Source organism: Arvicanthis niloticus, chromosome 17 (assembly GCF_011762505.2).
Source record: "Arvicanthis niloticus isolate mArvNil1 chromosome 17, mArvNil1.pat.X, whole genome shotgun sequence".
Classification (NCBI taxonomy): domain Eukaryota; kingdom Metazoa; phylum Chordata; class Mammalia; order Rodentia; family Muridae; genus Arvicanthis; species Arvicanthis niloticus.
In genome coordinates, this window is record NC_047674.1 from 19054479 (window position 1) to 19072743 (window position 18265).

The 18265-nt window shown below is 45.5% G+C and overlaps 1 protein-coding gene across 2 annotated transcripts in view; it reads left to right on the top strand.

Moving 5' to 3' along the window:
* Gpr55 (G protein-coupled receptor 55) overlaps positions 1-18265 on the top strand; it is a 44937-nt gene that overhangs the window by 18990 nt on the left and 7682 nt on the right. Inside the window, exon 1 of one of the 2 annotated variants that reach the window (XM_076914876.1) lies at positions 4209-4785. The exons of the other annotated variant lie outside the window; for it this stretch is intronic. The gene's annotated coding sequence lies outside the window, so the exon portion shown is untranslated. Of the gene's footprint in view, positions 1-4208; positions 4786-18265 lie in introns of those variants that run through there. 2 annotated transcript variants of the gene reach the window in all.

Below are 18265 nucleotides of genomic sequence, written 5' to 3' on the forward strand. Positions count from 1 at the left end.
GGCTAACCTGTGCAAGTCAGTTTTATCCTTTGACCCTGTGGGCTTCAGTGAGCTAGCTCAGGCTGGGCAGCAAGCACCTTTACCCACAAAGCCATTTCCCCTGCCCCAGAGTTTGCTTCATGGTCACTTTCCACACACATTTCATGAGCTTTTTTCTTCCCTTACAATGGTAACTTCCAAGCCTTTCTGCATCCCACGGTTTCACTGTACAGGCGGAGCGTCTTCTTTAGGAACTTTAAATCCTTGGAGCTACTCTCTTCCCAGCCCAATCCTGGGCCCACATGCCCCTTTTCCTCATTTCCCACATAGCCCACCTAGTCTTTGCATCAGAACTTAGAATCTCACAGCTCTCTTGGTCCTGCCATGCCTAAGTTGGTTGCTTGGCCCTGGATTCTCCAAATCACTCCTGGAGCCCACACTCCTTCCTTCTCCTGCACACCGAGTCCAGGTGACATCTTCCTAAGATTCAGTATGAAGACTGTTTCCTTTGAGTTCCAGATGCTGGGCACAGAATAGGGCCTTGATAACTGTATCAATTCATTATTTTCAGTTTTTTAGTGCTAGAAACAGAATCCGAGGCCTTGTGTGTACTAAGCACTTAAAATACGACTGAGTTAAACACACCCCAGGCCCACTCTTGGTTTTTATCAGAATTAAAACCCAAAGCTGAATGTTGGCTTTGGTAAAATGGCAGGCTAGTGAGAAAATGTCCTTGGTGACAAATGCAGTCACCAAATTCCACTCTTCTTCTATGAAGATATTCAGCAAGAGAGAGGTGGGGACTTTATCCTCTGCGTCCTGGTAGATTTCTATTGCATCGTGCTGTCTGCCTGCTTTATAGAAATAGGGGGAAAATGTCCAATATTACCATAATGTGTTCTTCTCAGCACTAACATTTCCCCTTGTGGATTTTTTATTAATCTGTCAAATATTTATAATCTATCAAATACTTACAATCTAGCAAGTGCTTATTATTTGTACAGTTGTAATCATAATAAAAATTCTACTTAAGTTATTTTATTTTACATTATTATTTATGGCTAAAATCCTGATAAAGTTGTTATACAAAAGAACCATCTAAATGAACCCCAATGGGGTTTTCGCTCCTTGTAGACTATAACCCATAAGCTTTCTTTCTTGGCTGCTTTTATGGGGTCTGTGGCTCTTGGGAAGCCTTAGAGGCTAAAGACTTTCCAAGTACCCTCGGGAAGGACACCCTCAGCTTGTCCAGCTGTATCGTGAAGTAGTCCCCAGGTCTGGGGTCACACCGTAGCATTGTGCCACATGGTATCAAGGCCATTTGCTGGTCTTTGCAGCTGGCTCAAGTCAAGATGGCAAGACTCTGACTCCAACACCTCTGGGTGTCTCTTGAGTAATGGGTCCCTTTTCTCCTATGAAGTGCCTTGATGAGGAGGGTTTGGGAGGTGCCATGTTGAGAAGGACCAGGAGCTCAGCAGTAGGATAGGTGATAATTAGCTGCACAGGGTTCACGAGTGGGTGAGTGGGCTCAGGGTGTGCCTTACTGAGGGTGTGTGTAACTTTCTGACTTTCTGTCTCCCTGATGACTGCTGTTGTGCAGGTCCTGCATGCCTGCATCTTTGGGTGTGCTTGCAGGAGCATGAGTATGTCTGTGTACGAGTTCATGTGCCTTTGTATGTGTTTTTTCCTACATGTGTGTACAAGAGCATGTGTGTATTTTTAGTTGTGTGTGTGTTTGAATGTCTCCAGTCTAGAGTATGTTTGAATATGTCTATGTGTATGTCTGGGTTCATGTGTGTGTGTGTGTGTTTGTGTGTGTTTGGGTATATATTTGATTCTAAAAGTGTGTTTCTGGGCTAAGGTATGTCCCTACGTATGTCTGTGTATATGGATACATGTGTATGATTGTGTGTCTCTGTGTGTGCAGCACATCTGAGTATGTGTGTGATTCTGGCTATAGGCCTGTGAAGGTTAAAGGATAAGTGCATTGCATGGCACTCTAGATGTGGGTGGAAGAAATCAGGCAAATTGATGGACACAGGTGGATTCCATGTCTACCCTGTGACTAGTGCTGCATTGAACACAGATGCATGTGAGCACATGCCTTCTCTCTCTCCTCTCTCTCTCTCTCCTTCTCTCTCTCTCTCTCTCTCTCTTACACACACACACACACACACACACAACACACACACACACACACACACGCCTTTTTGTTGCAGTAACTTCATTTCCTTCAGCTTACAACCTAGCAGAGTGCTTAGTTTCTTAATGGGCTCTTATAGGCAACTGAATCTCAGGGTGTGAATTGCCATATCTACAGAGTGGGGCCCGCTCATCACCCTGCCTCCTGGGGTCAGGAAGGATTCAATGCAGGGTGTTGCTCACAGACACAGTTCTAGAATCTCAGGTACCATTACCCGAGAGGGTCCAAGCCCAGCTCTGCATCCACTGCATGGATGATGCATATTTACAACATGTCACTTGAGCTCTTTGCCTCAGGTCCCTTCTCTATAGATGAAGCCACTTGTAGTGTTCCTGTCCTAGATAGTGTGGAGAATTAACTGACTTCCCCGCCCCCAAAGTCATAGCCTAGTCATATGTCCTAATCATTAGGACATGGTGGGGGAGCTGTCACCCTCAATGACATCTTCTTAAGCAGTCAAGGTGACTCAGTAAAGCTAACTAAGATTAAAGATGAAGATTAAATAATGTGTTAGAACAGGTCTGTGGGAAAGATACTTGATGACATCAGAGAGAGAGCAGAAGTGGGTACATCTGGGACAGGAAGCAAGTACTGGCATACTGAACCCACATCAGTGGCAGGGAACCTTCCCCATAACCCTGACTGTCTAGTTCTTGGTATTGGGGGATCCTACCCTCCGACTCAAGATTAAAAAAAGTCAAGATTATGTCAAAGATACCTAAGAAGGAAGTGAATAACTGAGTTCCTATGTCTGTGGAGGGTTTGCTACATTGTGTGTTGGGGGGATACTTGGTCCCCAGATGGTGGCACTATTTTTGGGTGTGACGCTTAGGGAGAGGAAGTGGTGCCCTGTGACATGTGTGACATGTGTGACATGTGTGAAGGTTGTATGGTGACCTGGGTCCTTTCTCTCTGCTTTCTGTCCACTGTGAGGTGAAAAGCTTATGCCAGACAGTCCCACTGTCATGATGGTGATTCTGCCTCATGGTCCAGAAACATAGAGACAAGTACTTATGGACTGGGCCGTCTGAGAGTAAGCCCAAGTCAATCTTCTTTTCACCAAAGATGCCTTTCTTGGTATTTGCTTGCAGTAAAGCTAACTAAGATTGAAGACTTTCTCGTTGTTAAAGAGCCCAAGGGAATAAAACCTTTGTGAGAACAGAAGTACAAGGTATTGTAACAGAATTAGTGATTTCTATGCAACAGAGCCAAAGAAAAAATATGCATGCATAGAAGAAGGGTAGGGAGGGATGAAGGAGGAGAGAAGGCCACAGTAAAAGATAGAAACTTAGCAGCTGAAGCACAGGGGAACATGGCTCTGGTGAGCATGTGCACACGGGCTGCTTTAGGCAACAGAAACACAAAGAGAAAATCTAGCTTTTGAAGGGGCTCACTACCTGTTCCACCCTCCATGTCCATAAGAACGAGAATAACTAGGCTAGCTGGGTACGGTGGCGCACACCCTTAAGCCCAGCACTTGGGAAGCAGAGGCAGATGGATCTCTGTGAGTTCAAAGTCAGCCTGGTCTAAAGAGCCAGTTCCAGGACAGCCAGGGCTACCCAGAGACTCAGTCTTAAACATAGACAGACGGACAGACAGACAGACAGACAGACAGACGGACAGATGGATGAAAGAAAAACTACAATTAAATTTCCTTTAAAAATGAGTTGGTGGTTGTGACTTGGGGCAATGTTAAGGGGATCAGAGGTGGCATCAGAGATGAGAAAATGTGTTGCATTTACATAGAGGCGGAGTCACTGGCTCAGCCCAGGATTCTTCTCTTCCACCTCAAGTCAGACCTCCCTCAGCTCTAGTAGAAGCTGAAGAAGATGAAGCCAGTGGTGTTAACTCAGGAGCATTGATTTATGTATGCAAGATATTTGAAAGCTTCATGCAGTAGGTGGCATGGAGGTACCAAAGGGCCCAGTGGGCTTCCCTCCCACTGTGACGACCTTGTCAACATAAAGTATTTTTTTCCTACTCTGAATTCAGCAGCAGGAGAAGCCTTGGTTGAAGTCTATGTTTTCTAGAACCTTCCTTCATTGTGAAGGCCCCCCTGTGGATACTGTGGACTTTCAGCACCAGTACAGCCATCAGGTGTGAAGAATTAGCTTTGTCTGCATCTGCATGCTCAGGGGAATCCAGACATGACCATAGCCAGGAGCAGTAATAGGCAGAACATCAAGAGAAGAAGCCAGGAGCCCGAGAGAATCAGCCACCGTCATGACACAAGAACAGGCAGGTCTCACACAGATGTCTGAACACCTAGAACTTCCTCCTTCGAGCTCGCAGTCAACTTTCCAGGAAGGGAGAGGAGGGAGGAGCATTCTAAGCAGCTGCTGTCCCTGCCTTGACATGAAACATCCAACACCTTGCTCTCTGTAAGCTGCCCATGTGACCACTCTCAAGGAGGCCGGACATCTTCAGCCTTTGTTGGTGGCCGATGTGGCCCACCTAGAGGGCAGGAAAGTGGACTTCCCTTGGAGACTTGGCCAAGACTCCAAGGCTGGGATTCATTGGTGCTCCTAAGCTGTCTGACCACTCATGGGAATTATCTGGGCTTGGGGACAGAAGTGTGACCAAACCTGGGATTTGGAGCAGAGGTGAGACATGCAGCTACTGTAAAGAGTCCTTAACCCATCTTCCTCCCCTTGCTTCTCCTTCCTCAGTTTATCCTGCCTTCCCTTTGCTGTTGAGCTCCCTCTCAGGGACCCTGTTGCTTTAATCAGGATGATGCTGTTATCAACGCCAGCCTTTTCCCTGCCTCAAACACACTCTTTAAAGGAGACAACTTACATATACCATGAGGATGAAGAGTCTGAATGTTCAGCTGGGTTGTTGGGTGCTCCTTGTCCTCTTCCTTCATCTGCTCTTCACTGGGTTTGAGAAAGGTGCTACTGTCTGTCTTGGACAGGCCGTACACAAGCTGCAGAGCAGGGAATCAGTAAGCGATTGCTTATTGATCGAATGAACTTCTGACCCTAGGTTGAGGATGAGGAAGTTGGCTAGGAGAAATTACAGAGACTCTTCAAAGGGGTGGGGCCACTTTCTTGGCTTGCCGGGCTTTCTTAGGAATTAGGGTGCTACTGGTGACCCTGTAACCTTCTCTCAGACACCCCATTCCCACTTCCAGTCCCAACTCGTTCTCAGCATGGCTGTTTCTTACTCTGCCCTTCCTTCTGCCCCTGAAGAGCAGTACCTGTATCCAGCCCCCGAGCTGCCCCATCCACTGAGATGATCAGGGTCTTAAGAAGAGCTGGGAGAACACACAAGGTTTCCTTTTTATTGGTCAACTTCCAATATGATGTCACCGTTCAGTGTGTTTGTTCAAGGTGACCTTTGAGCAGCTCCTACTCCTGGCTGACTGGCTTCAAGCCTCTGCTTTTATTACCTGCAATCCTTAGACCTCAGCTACACAGAGATAACCCACTCCTGTCCTCAGAGACAGCCCCCACTCTTGTCCTCATAGACACCCCTACGCCTGGTCTTTCTTAATGCCAAGCAACCACTGTGTGTGAGAAGACCACCTGAGCTGTTCTTTCTACCTCTGATCTCTCTCTGATCCCTGCCTCCTTGCTTGACCCTGCTTAGGGTTAGCTCTTAACCCTATATATACCACTATATATACTGGTTAACCTGTAATCCTTAGGTTAAACCCCTGCCAGGGTAAGCCTGTCCCTCAGAGTAGGTGCTGGGCCTTGACGGCTGAAGGGGTGAATGGAGTAGTGTCAGGAGAGGATGTGGTAGTGGAGAAGCTCTTAGTAAGCAGTCAGAAGGGCTTGCTTTCCGCCCGAGAAGGAACTGCTTCCTGGAGCTCTCTTGATGCCTGGTGCACTTGATGAAGTTGGAGGTATGTGCTCCAGTATCATCTCTTTAGAGCCCTGCTCTGAAAGGAGGCAGGGACCCAGCCCAGCTGCCAAAGCTTCTAGCTTGCTCTTAAGGGATCAAGGCTGTGATCCCAGGCTTAGGAAACCCCCAAGAAAGTTTTTCATTTTCAGGTTCCAAAGGGATGTAGGGAGCTAGAGAGATGGGGGCTCTGAACCATGGGCAGGTCTCTGCCTGACTGCTACGGAGATTCCATCTTTCCAGGTTTTATAGAGCACTTGGGGGAGGTGGGACAGTGATAGCTTACATAGCTTTACTAAATGTCTTCCTGTGTGTATTTGACTCATGACCAAGCATTTAAGCATTTAAAGAGCAAGGCATATTCTTCTTGAAAAAGAATATATGAAGCAGGATGGAACACACCCATAACGTATGTGAACCCGAGGGCAGCCTGGGATACAGGAGAGCTTGCTCCCCAACCAGTCCCCCATGCACAAAGAAAAAAGAAGGTAGCAAAAGCCAAGGGTGTTAGTCCCTTTTGAGTAGCGGCAGGACAGTGTGAACCCCTTGCTGGGTTTCCAGACCCATGCTCTGGGTAACATGGTGGGTATAGGACCCCTGTGTGTCTCCTGCCTGTCAAGTTTTCAGCAGCCTTGGTCTTATGGCCTGGTCTAGATGCTCTACCTTGCCCTGTAGCCTGGCTCTGGCTAGGGTGTGGCTGGGAACACCGAAGGCACCTCACTTAAGGAAGGTGTCTGCTCAGGGACTTGTCCTGGCTCCTAGGGCAGCTTAGTCTCTCTGTCCAGGTCCAGTGAATGTGCATGGTGGTACCCATCACACAGTCTGAGGGTGATCAGAATGAAAGACAGTGCGGGCTGGAATGGCTATCTCATACCTGCCATCGTTGTCACTGAACAGTGAGCTTGAGCTCTAAAGGACCCCTGCTTCCTACAGAAGCCGATGTGTAATGCAGGGAGCACCCGTGTACCAGTATGAATCACTCAGACCCACCTTAGGGAGTTTCTATTCCTGTAGACACATGAAAGTCACAGCAGGCATGATCTATAAAAATAGCCTTGCCTTGATACTCGGAGGGGCCCCCTGGCTCCTCCTGGCACAAGGGCTGCAGCCAGCGCTGCTTTCCTAATTGCCTGAGGGCTCCTTGCCAAGCATCCTGCAGGGGCTGGCTAGCTTTCCTTTGAAGAACGGCCCCAGGGAAACATCTGCTCACCACCTTTGCAGACACCCGTGTGTGGAGCTGACATAAGCCCAAACTGGATCATGAGGTCTTGCTCATATTCACGTTGTAAATTTGAAATTTTTCATTAACCACTGTCCTCTCCGGCCAGTGGTTCCCTGTCCTGAACCAAATGTGTTAAATGTGTCCTGGTGACCCTCTTCAACTCCTCTCTGTTCTTGAGTGATGTTCTTGCGAGAGAAGAAAACTTCTCATCCCCAACAGCCTACACTCCTCACCCTCCACCCTCACATCCACGCCCTGCCCCCATTCTTGACTCTTATTGTTTTGGAAGCTGGGTGAGTGTACATCTAAGGGGACGGAAGAGAGTGGACCCCCTCTGCGAAAATCTGCTGTCCTTGCCCAACAGTTTAGTTTTGCTCAGAGGGGTGTTGACCATGCCCAACCCTTTTTTTTGCCCCCCCCCCCCCCGAGGAAGAGCCTCTAAGCCAAACAGGTTAACTTTGGAGCTGCCTGGGAGTCTCTGGCCCCACCCCTGCACCCACCCCCAACCCCCAAGGAAGTTCAGGCCTGAAGAGGGGAAGTAGCTCTGCCTAGAACTTGCAGGTGGCTGAGTCCTGAAGGAGAAATGACACCTCAAAACTTAATCAGCTGCTCTGGATTACCTACAAGTAACAGTCTCTTGGTCATTTAGAGAAACTGAGGCCCAGTGCCTCTGACCTGACCTTGTTTTCCTGAAGGTCTGGGCTCTGTCCATACCTGTCCAAAATCAGTGGACTTCCCCATGTAGCAGACCATCAATGAGTGCTCTCCGTGACAGCAGCAGCTGGCAGCAGGCAGACCTGGTTTGTCCCTGATAATGGGTGACATTTTTCTATGAAGCCTCAACTTCCTCCTGATCTGAGTCAAGGTTGCAGGGCGGGGGAAGCTCCCCGTAGGCAGTGAAGGAGCCCTCCCCAGCCATCTTGGTTTGCGTGCCACCAATCTCCACTGGCCCACAGTCCACTCCCCTGAAATCTTGCTGGGAAATCACCAAGTACCAGAGACTACATATTCTCAGGAGTCCTACAACAACCCCCAGGCAAGAGGCTCCTGACAAACCATGCGTGGGTGGAGGAGCCAAAACCCTGCTGCATACCAGCTTCATCATTTGCTTGCCTCAGTTTACCTCTCTTGGGGTTGAGTGGTATTAGTCTTTTTACTGGGCTGTTGAGGGTAGTACATGATGGGGCCTGCTTATACCCTGGCGAGCAAGCGGTCAGCTCAGACTGCGCTCCTATAAAGTGATTGTTCTTCAACTCGAGCCAAGCGTCTCCTAGACAGTCTGGAGGAGAAAACATACCAGCATTTAGAGCCCTGAAAATTCTAGATTCTTCCTTGCCAGTAAGGCCAGATCAGAAAATGTCTGTTGTTCTGTCCTGGACTGGGCTTTGTGCTATTCATGGTGGGGGTGGGATGGGGGCAGGGGTGTGCAAAGTACCACCCATACCCTCATAGAAGGTTCTTTTCATCTCTAATTTGCTCCCTTAAGGGGTCACTAGTCACTGCAACAGATCAGCCTGCCTGCCTTCCTGCCTTCCTTTCATTAGTAAGACCCTCTCAAGGACCAGTTTTTGTGTGGGATGGTGATATAAAGGCAAAGAAGACAGGCTTCTCTCATCACGCCATCATTACTAGACAGCAGGGACACCTGCCCTGCTGCACAGAGATGGTTTTTTTTGTTTGTTCGTTTGTTTTTGGGTTTTTTTGAGACAGGGTTTCTCTGTGCAGCCCTGGCTGTCCTGGAACTCACTCTCTAGACCAGGCTGGCCTCGAACTCAGAAATCCGCCTGCCTCTGCCTCCCAAGTGCTGGGATTAAGGGCATGCACCACCACTGCCTGGCACAGAGATGATTCCTAACAGCCCCACTTGACCCCAGAGGGCAGCTCCCGTGGGGCGACCAGAAATGCAGCTGCTTGATGTGAGTCCAGGTTGCTCCCTCTATGCCTGCTGAATTTCCCTTCTGCTTTTAGCACTTACTCTGAACCTCAGACAGATCTAGAACTTACTATGTTGCTCAGGCTATCCTTGGACTCATGGTAATTCTCCTGCTACAGCTGCTTCCCCAATCCCAAAGCGTTGAGATTACAGACCTGAGTGCTTGAGTGTGTGTGTGTGTGTGCGTGTGTGTATGTTCATGGATGTCTCTCTGTGTACATGTTCATGGATGCCTGTGTGTGTGTGTCTGTGTGTGTTCATGGATACCTGTGTGTGTGTGTGTCTGTGTGTGTTCATGGATGCCTGTGTGTGTCTGTGTTTGTGTGTTCATGGATGCCTCTGTGTGTGTGTGTGTATGTGTGTGTGTGTGTGTGTGTGTGTATAGAGGCCAGAGGTCAATGTCGAGTGTCTTCCTTAATAGCTTTCTGCCTTACTTTTTGAGTCAGGGTCTTCCACTGGGTTTGAAGCTCACTGACTTGACTAGCCTAGTCAGCAAGCCCCTGGAGGCTTCCTGTCTCTGTCTTTCCGGACCTGGGATTTCAGGCGTCTATCTAGTTTTATGCAGGTGCTGAGGCTCACACTTGAAACCTCTTGCTTGTAAAGTGAGCATTTTACTGACCACCTCGTCTCCTCGAACTCTGCTTTGCAGAGGCCGGGCTTAGGCAGTCATCTTTGCTGCTTTTGGTTTGGTGTTTACATTCTAACTTGGGAATCCCAAGAACACCAGGGCTTCAAGATGGGAAACTGGACAGGCCTGCACTGGTCAAAGGAGTGCTTGGACCCCACCAGCTGAATTCCTGAAGCCACACCAGCTGTGCTCGCAGTGATCAGGGTACTGTCTGTGTCTGGGTGAGTGGTGGGCAGGACTGGTGAGCTTGCTGCAGTATGGGGGAGGGGACATCCTGTTTGCCTGTAAACATCCATTTGTGCGTGTGCTGTTCCTTTACCTGTAATGTTTGGGAAACGTGGGCCACTTTAGGGAAAGGAGAGCTTCCTGCTCTTGAGCCTTACAGCTCGGACTCTCTTCCCTAGTGTGGCACCCTGGGCACAGGGGCTACAGCTCTCCGAGTTCATGTTGTTGCATGGTGGAGCTGGTGCGAAGAGTGGTAGAGTGTGGTGAAGCTGACTCCAAAGGTCCAGGACTGAGAAAGGTTTTATGGATAGGCAAGAACAGCTAAAGCCAAGACTCCCGGCAGAGCCAGGAGTGAACCAGAACCCAGCGCCAGTGCTTCTAGTGTGATGGGTATTCTTTCTCTTTAGTAAGCTTTAGAAAACAGCACAATGTCAAGAGAAGATTTTATTTCGGGGCTACAAACAAACAGAAACATCCTGCAACAAGACCATAGTGTGTGTGTGTGTGTGTGTGTGTGTGTGTGTGCATTTTTTTCTACAATATTCTGGATTAGCAGCTCTCTTGCTTTTGCTTGCATGCCAGTAATGACAGGGAGATCGCTCACAGTGAGACCTCTTTGCTCTCAGAAGTACTTACAGAGAAATATGCTGGCTCTCTGAAGTACCGGGTGGCCACTCTTCCTATGCACCCTCCCTTCCCCTGCCCCCACTCCCCAAACTGTGGAACTTGTCTTGAGCCCGGAGGATGGACTCTCCCCTCTATGGGTCAGCTCATCTGCTTCTTCTCTGGTCCTGCAGCCCTTCACCGGCAGCCCCTGCAACCAGGCAGCCTTGGGGCCTAGGGTGACAAAAGCCACCAACAGCTACTGTAGCCTCTTCTAACCTGTGTCAGGGTAGTCTTGGATCACCCCTTTCTTATTTTCCTGTGTGTAGGAAAGAATACCTAGAAATTCTCATTTGCTGCAACTCCATCTGTGTTTTTGAGTCTCCGTTGGTTCCTTTCCGATATTTCAGTAACACGCTTCCGGATTTTTATCTCTCACTCGAGTTGTCTATTCTAGAGAGTCTTTGAAGTGAGTGAGAATTCGTTCCATGTCAGGTAAGGAACTGTGGTTGTTCGGGGTTCAGATCCTCCAATAACTTGTTAGTGCTCCAAGCAGGAATGTGAACCACTTTGCTCTTCAGTGTGTCCGGCACTCAGGAGTGGGACAGATGTTGCATGAGACCCTCCTGTCCACAGAGACTCCCTCCTTTCAGGCTCTCTGGTCTGTGCAGCTAGCTCTCCTGGGAACGGGGCTGGCCAGAGAACTTGCCTTCTTTATTTGATTAATGGTATTTTTAGGGTCAATCACCACAGTCACTAACTACAGTTACTTTTCCATTTCTCTTACTTGCTTTGCATTTTCTGGCACACTCCCAGCATGTATTTCTTCACCACGTTCATTGGAATGTAAATTCAGTGGTTCAGATTTCATTATTTGTCATAGCTATTATCCTCATAGGGTCTCTGCTGCTCTAGTAATTCTTTTGACTAGAAAAAAATATTTTCCCATTTCTTTCTCGTTTATCGTACCACAAGCCCCCCCCCACCCCCCATGAGTCAAACTGAAGCCATATCATCTTAGCATCCCCCTGCCTCTTCATATTCTGTTTCTTACCCATAAGATATATTTGGATTTTTAAGTGAATGCTCCTTTTTCCATAGAAAACATTAATATTAAATTTCTTTATTGTGTTTGCATTAACTTCAGGAGAGTTACTGACACCCCCCCCCCCCAATTGAGACTGATTTTTTTTTTCAACTTCAGTTTCTATCATAAAATTTCTCTTCCTTTTGTCTTTTCAAATAAGATCATTTAACCTAAATATCAAATCTGGGAACAAAACAAAACAAAAAAAACAAACCTCTGGCATCTGCATCTATGTCTTTTAATAGCTCACCAAACTGAGAGAGTTATATATTAGATATCATTACTTCCACCCACTTTATTTATTTGTTTGTTTGTTTGTTTATCTATTTATTTATTTTGAGATTGGATATCAAATAGCCCAGGTTGGTCTGAATTGCGCTTCTCCTGATTCAGCTTTGGAGGTGTCGGGATTACAGATATGAACCCTTCCACCTGGGTATTTTAATAAAAAGAAGAAGAAAAGAAGTTTAAAATAGTGGATACATTTGGAACGTTGTGAGTTTGAGGCCAGCTTGGTCTACACAGTGAGCTCCAGGCCAGCCAGAGTAACATAGTGAGACTCCTGTCTCCCAAAAGCAAGCAGACAAATGATTCTGTCTGACCTGGGAAGGTGCTGCCCCTCAGCTGGTGCAGGGTAGCTCAAAGCATCTCTTTGTGTCATGTGACCTTCACTACTTTGCCTGGTTCATCCAGACCACACTTTGTTTCAAAAGCTATTTTTATCATTTTCCTTCCGTTCCTGGCACTTGACATAGTTTTAAAAATATCTTATATTGCTTCCATGTTTTCCTGTATTATTGTGGCAAGAATATACATAAAAATTAATAAATAAAAAGACAGTAATTAAAAAACCACCTACCATCAAATTGCTAGAGTATAACACTGTCAGGCATATGGAAATTTTTTTCTAGGGTTTTTTTTTTTTTTCTCTCTGTGTGTGGGTTTTTAAAAATCACACTTGCAATCATTCTGAATGTATAATTTCATAGTTTGTGGGTTTTTATGTAACCTAGTCAGCATAAACATAGCATCAAAAAAATTTTCCATTCAGTGAATTTACTGTAGTGAATTTAACCACTGCTTAGTGTTTTAATGTGTGTACTTTTTCATTATTATAAAAAAATGCCAAGCCGGGCGGTGGTGGCGCACGCCTTTAATCCCAGCACTTGGGAGTCAGAGGCAGGCGGATTTCTGAGTTCGAGGCCAGCCTGGTCTACAGAGTGAGTTCCAGGACAGCCAGGGCTACACAGAGAAACCTTGTCTCGAAAAATAAATAAATAAATAAATAAATAAATGCCAAAAGAACACGTTTCTCTACATATTTTTCTCCTTTTCCATAGTTTGCTTAAAGTCTACGAGTTACTAAATAGAAAGCTAATATGGGTTTTGTGGCTTATGATTAACCAAATATTCTAGCGTGTGTGCCATGTACGGGCTTGCATATTCATTTGAGTATTGATGAGTCCTTGCTGGCTTCCCGAGCCTGATGAACATTTTATCTCTCAGTAAATCCTTTTTTGTGTCGTTTGTCTGTTTCTGGAGCATCTCCTCAGAGAGAAAGATATTGCTTATCTAAAATATTTGCTGTAGTTTGTTTTATTTAGTATATTATTTTATGTTAACTTTTACAAAAGAAAATTTCTATTCTACAAAGCTGGGCTGTTTTCTTTTTTTTTAATTTTTTAAATGTATTTATTGCACATGCATGAGTGCTTGTCTCTGTGTGTGTTTGTACAATGTGTGCTGGGTATTCACAGCATTCAGAAGAGGGCTTCAGATGCTCTAGGACTGGAGTTACAGATGAGTAGGGTCTGCCATGTGGGTACTGGGAATCCAACCTGGGTCTGTTGGAAGAGCAACAAGTGTTCTTAACCATTGCGGCAACTCTCCAGACCCTTTTTCTTTCTATCTCTCTGTCTCTCTGTCTCTCTGTCTCTCTGTCTCTCTGTCTCTCTGTCTCTCTGTCTCTCTGTCTCTCTGTCTCTCTGTCTCTCTCAGTTTTGAGGATTGTACCTTGGCCTTGTCTTTTCAATTATTCTAATAAACAGGCTGTCACATGTTAAATTTTCATCTAGCTTTTTCCTCTGGTTTGATTTTTGTCAAATGCAATTTCTTAATGAGTCTGAGTATCTTCAGTTGCTTATCATCAGATAAAGACCTATGTCAGTTCTTACTGATGGAATCTAATAGTTTCAATTCACTGACTGTGCTTTTATTATTGATTTTGTGGGGGTGGGGGTGGGGGTGGGGGGAGATGAGATGGGAGTGGCACCTCATTTTATCTTATTTTTGTCAGATGTCTCGGCACATTATCTGGGATATCTGAGTGCTGGTGTCTGATTTCAATAAGAATGCTTTTATTATTTTACCATTAAACACAAAGTTGCTATGGAGTCAGCAAGTTACTTCTTATTCTAAGAAGTACTTTCTATTTCTTCATTTAAATAACTGTCATGAAAAACTATTTATATAAGCAGATAGCTTCTTATTTTCCCTTAAAATGATGTGACCCACAGTGTTTGTAGATGTCTTCATCGAAAGTAGTTTATATCTCTGCCACAGGTCTGACTTAGCCACGGTGTTTATAATCATAGCGTACTGAGTTCTACCTGGCAGCCTCTCGAGTAGGCTGGCCACATGTATAATCTGAGCACTAGTTTTTCTTCTTTGTGCTACACATATCAAGTCTGGTACTTGTGCGAACTTTGCCGGCAGATGCTCACGAAAGATTACGTGACATAGTTCATAGCATCTGGGAATCACCAGTCACTTAAAACCCTGAAAAAGGCGCCTGCTCGATTCATGAGCAATCTTTGATGGCCCACTGTTTCTTTCATGATTACTAGTCTAGTGGATACTTCTCCATCTTGTTCAGGTTTGGTAACTGGTGTTTCGTGTTGTGAGTCTTCAGCTGTGTGAAGGGTTTGTGTGGCTGTATGGGGGGGGGGAGCGTCTCTTGCTACAGTTATCTCCTTCCTCTCAGGGCTTAATGCCTCCTACTTCTGGATGAACATTTCAGTTTGCATTCTTGATCACTGCCAAGGATGGCTTTAGAAAATGGCGTGCTGGTCTAGCACAGAATCGGCCCCTGCCCCACACTTCCGGTACACTTCCGGATTCTGGTTTTTCTGCTTTTAATGTTTATTTTTCTCCTAATTTCCTAGGGACTCTTCCCCACCCCAATTCTAAATGCTCTAGTGGGTTGCTTAATTCACTTATGAAGTTTTCTTCTCCCTTTCTCCCTTTTTCCTCTTAAAAAAAAAATAAAAACAAATTACAGCATCCAGGGCTATGTATTTGTCTCCAAATGGTTTGGGCTGCATCCTGCAAGTTGATTTTTTTTTTTTAACAACAAATCAAAAACTTCTTGCATTCTTGACTACATCTCAAGCATTTTGTTTTCTTCCATACTTCTGTATGTGGTCAGAGAATATAGACAATACAATTTCTGCCTAGGGTCTGTTTGTCTTGTTTTCTTCCTTCCTTCCTTTCTTCCTTCCTTCCTTCCTTCCTTCCTTCCTTCCTTCCTCTCTCTCTCTCTCTCTCTCTCTCTCTCTCTCTCTCTCTCTCTCTCTCTCTTTCTTTCTTTCTGACAGTGTCTCACTATGTATGGTCAGCTTGAAACTCTATATTAGATTAACTGGCCTCAACCTTAGAAATCTTCCTGCCTCTACCTCCTAAATGCCAGGATTAAAGGCATAAACCACCATGCCCAGCCTACCTTGTGTTTTTGATGGGTATTTTACGATTTCTAGATAGATAATTCATTTTGTCAAATGTTTCTTTGATGTATAAGGATAACAATAGGTTACTTACTTGCTTAAAACAAGACTCAAGAACTGTCAAGTAATATCAATTATAGTTTGTTTAATTCTGTTCTAATGTGTGTTTTCCTGCTTGATTTACTTGAATCTGCTAAAGTCTCTGACACTACCACCTTGGTTAGCTCATCTCTAAATTCTGTCTTTGAATACTTCTGTACTGTGCTGTCTGTGCCCGGGACTGTGGCACTGGCCTTCATGGTTCTATCTTCCTTTCCTTCTTTAGTTTTTGTGTTGCTGGAGCACCTAGGACCTGTGCATACCAGGCGAGTGCTTTACCACTGAGCTATGCTCCCACTGAGCCGTGCTCCCACTGAGCTGTGCTCCCAGCCTCTATTTTCCCTTTATTAGTAGAAAATAACCCTTTCCCCTTTCTATTTATTACATTTTTATTAGCATGTATTTGTGGTGCAGAGTAGGTTTCATTATTGCCTGCAGCTCACACAAGCGGAGTATCTTGTAGTTCCATCATACACCCTCATCGACACCCCACCCCCCACCCCCAGCCGGACCCACTGCTCCCTCAGCAGACAACCTTCCCAATGCCGGGTGACCTTATTCCTGAGGCTCAGTGCTGGTTCTGCCGTTGGCTATCAAAGCTTGCTTCTGTTTCTGTTTTCTCTGTTGTCGTGAGATTGTCACACTGAAGACCGTGTCACTTGAGCGTCCTTGATAAGAGCAGAGTCCGTTATTTCTGGGGTTTGTAGGATTTCACTATGAAGCCCTGGCTGGCTTAGAACTATGTAGGCCAGGCTGGCCTTGAACTCAGTGCCTGCCTCTACCTCCCAAGTTAAAAGGGTGCTTCACTACACCCAGGTTGAATAATAATTTTTAACTGAACTGAGAATTTGGGGATATTTCATATTTACTATCATTTCTATGCTTAGTTCCTTTTCCGGTTATAGTTACGCTGTGTTGCACAGTCTGGTGATCTTGTTCCTTTATTGTCTTCGGTGATTTTGAAGATAGATGTTCTGTCCTAGCCACAGGATTTATCAAATACCAATCATACATGATAGTGGGTTTCATTATGATGACATTCTCGTATATGCTTGTGTATTTTGACCATATTCTTCCTCATTACCTCACATAGTCTGCTTGCCCCCTTCCTCTTCTCAGCCAGCCTCCCTTCTACTCTCACAGACGCCCATGTTTAATAGTCACCGGTTACTTTAAGGTTCTTTGAAAAAAAAAAGAAAGAAAAGCCTACATTTGGCCTAGCGAGACGGCTCAGTGAGTAAAGGCACTTGCAGCCAAGCCCGACAGCCTGCCGTCCCAGGGACCCACATAGTAGAAGAAGAGAACCCAGTTGTATAAGTTACCCTGGAACCTCCATAGACTTGCTGTGGCACATGTACACAAACACACACACACACATACACACACATACATGGACACACACACATGCATACAAAGTAAATGTAATAATAAAAACTAAAATCTCACACTTAAATTTCTGTAATTAACAACAACAACAACAACAACAACAACAACAATAATAATAATAAAAGAACACATTTTAAGTTCTAGTATTCTGTAGTTTTAATGGTGGCTGTGGCCCACAATGGCTGACCCTATGTTTGATGAAGATCTGCAGGAGAGGAGCTTGAAGACAGAAGATATGAAAAAAAAAAAAAAAAACCAAGAGAAGAAATGCTTTAGGCTCTGGTGTGACCATAGCATCATACCACACCCTAGAAATATGCACAATTAATACACATTAATCACAAATTTAATTTAATTTAGAAAGATCAAGGTTAAATAGATTAAAACAGAGGCACGGACCCCTTTGTGGAATATTAACAAATACCTGCTTCGTCCTGGGTACTGTCTGTCACTCACTGTCCACAGCTCTTACAACCTAAACGCTTCTTCCTTCCTTGTCAATTTGCATACATTATACAACTGCCCTTAACTTGGGCTTGTGTTCCAAGACCCCCAGCAGAGACACCTGAAACTATAACTGTGGCTGGAACTGAACTTTACGAACACACATTTTCTGCTCTTGCTACCCCTCCCTCCCACCCCAGTGCTGGGGACATCACCAGAGCCTCTTTTCTGCTGGTGCTCTGCCACTGAGCAATACTCCAGCCTTTTGTAAGATCACCTCTTACTGTCATGATTTCTTGGCTCTACCATGTTCATTCCAAAGGCCCTTCTATAGTTTCTGCTGCCCAAGCTTGGTTCCAAGGAGTCCCACCTGATATTCACTCTAAATTCTCTTGTTAACTCTCAGAAGCGTGAAACTTGGAAGCGGTATTCGGAAGAGGGGACATGATTTGAGAGAGGCCTTCTGTGCTCTTCACTCCCAAGTGACAATCTGGCAGGTTACGAGAGTCTTCTTTCCAAATGTTCTTCCTCCGATCTCTGCTGGTGTTAAGTGTTTCCAAAGAGGTGCGCAAGGAACATGGTTGGTTTATTGATGCATGTCTGTGGCATTGAAGGCTATCCGCAATATAAATAGATCAATATATAAATAATTAACAAGATAAAATAAAGGTATCAGCAGAACACCTGGGCATGGCTCTCTGTTAAGGTTTTGCATGAATACTGGCCTCTAGCTTCTCAGTGGATTTTGTTTTCTGTCTGTTTAAGTTAGTGTCATTTCTTAGGGCTCACATGGTTGCAGGAAGCAAATGACCCAGAGCCACCTCCAGCCCACCCTCTTACTGCTTTGCTCCTCAGTCAGCTTCTTGGATGTCTAGCTATGTCTTAGCA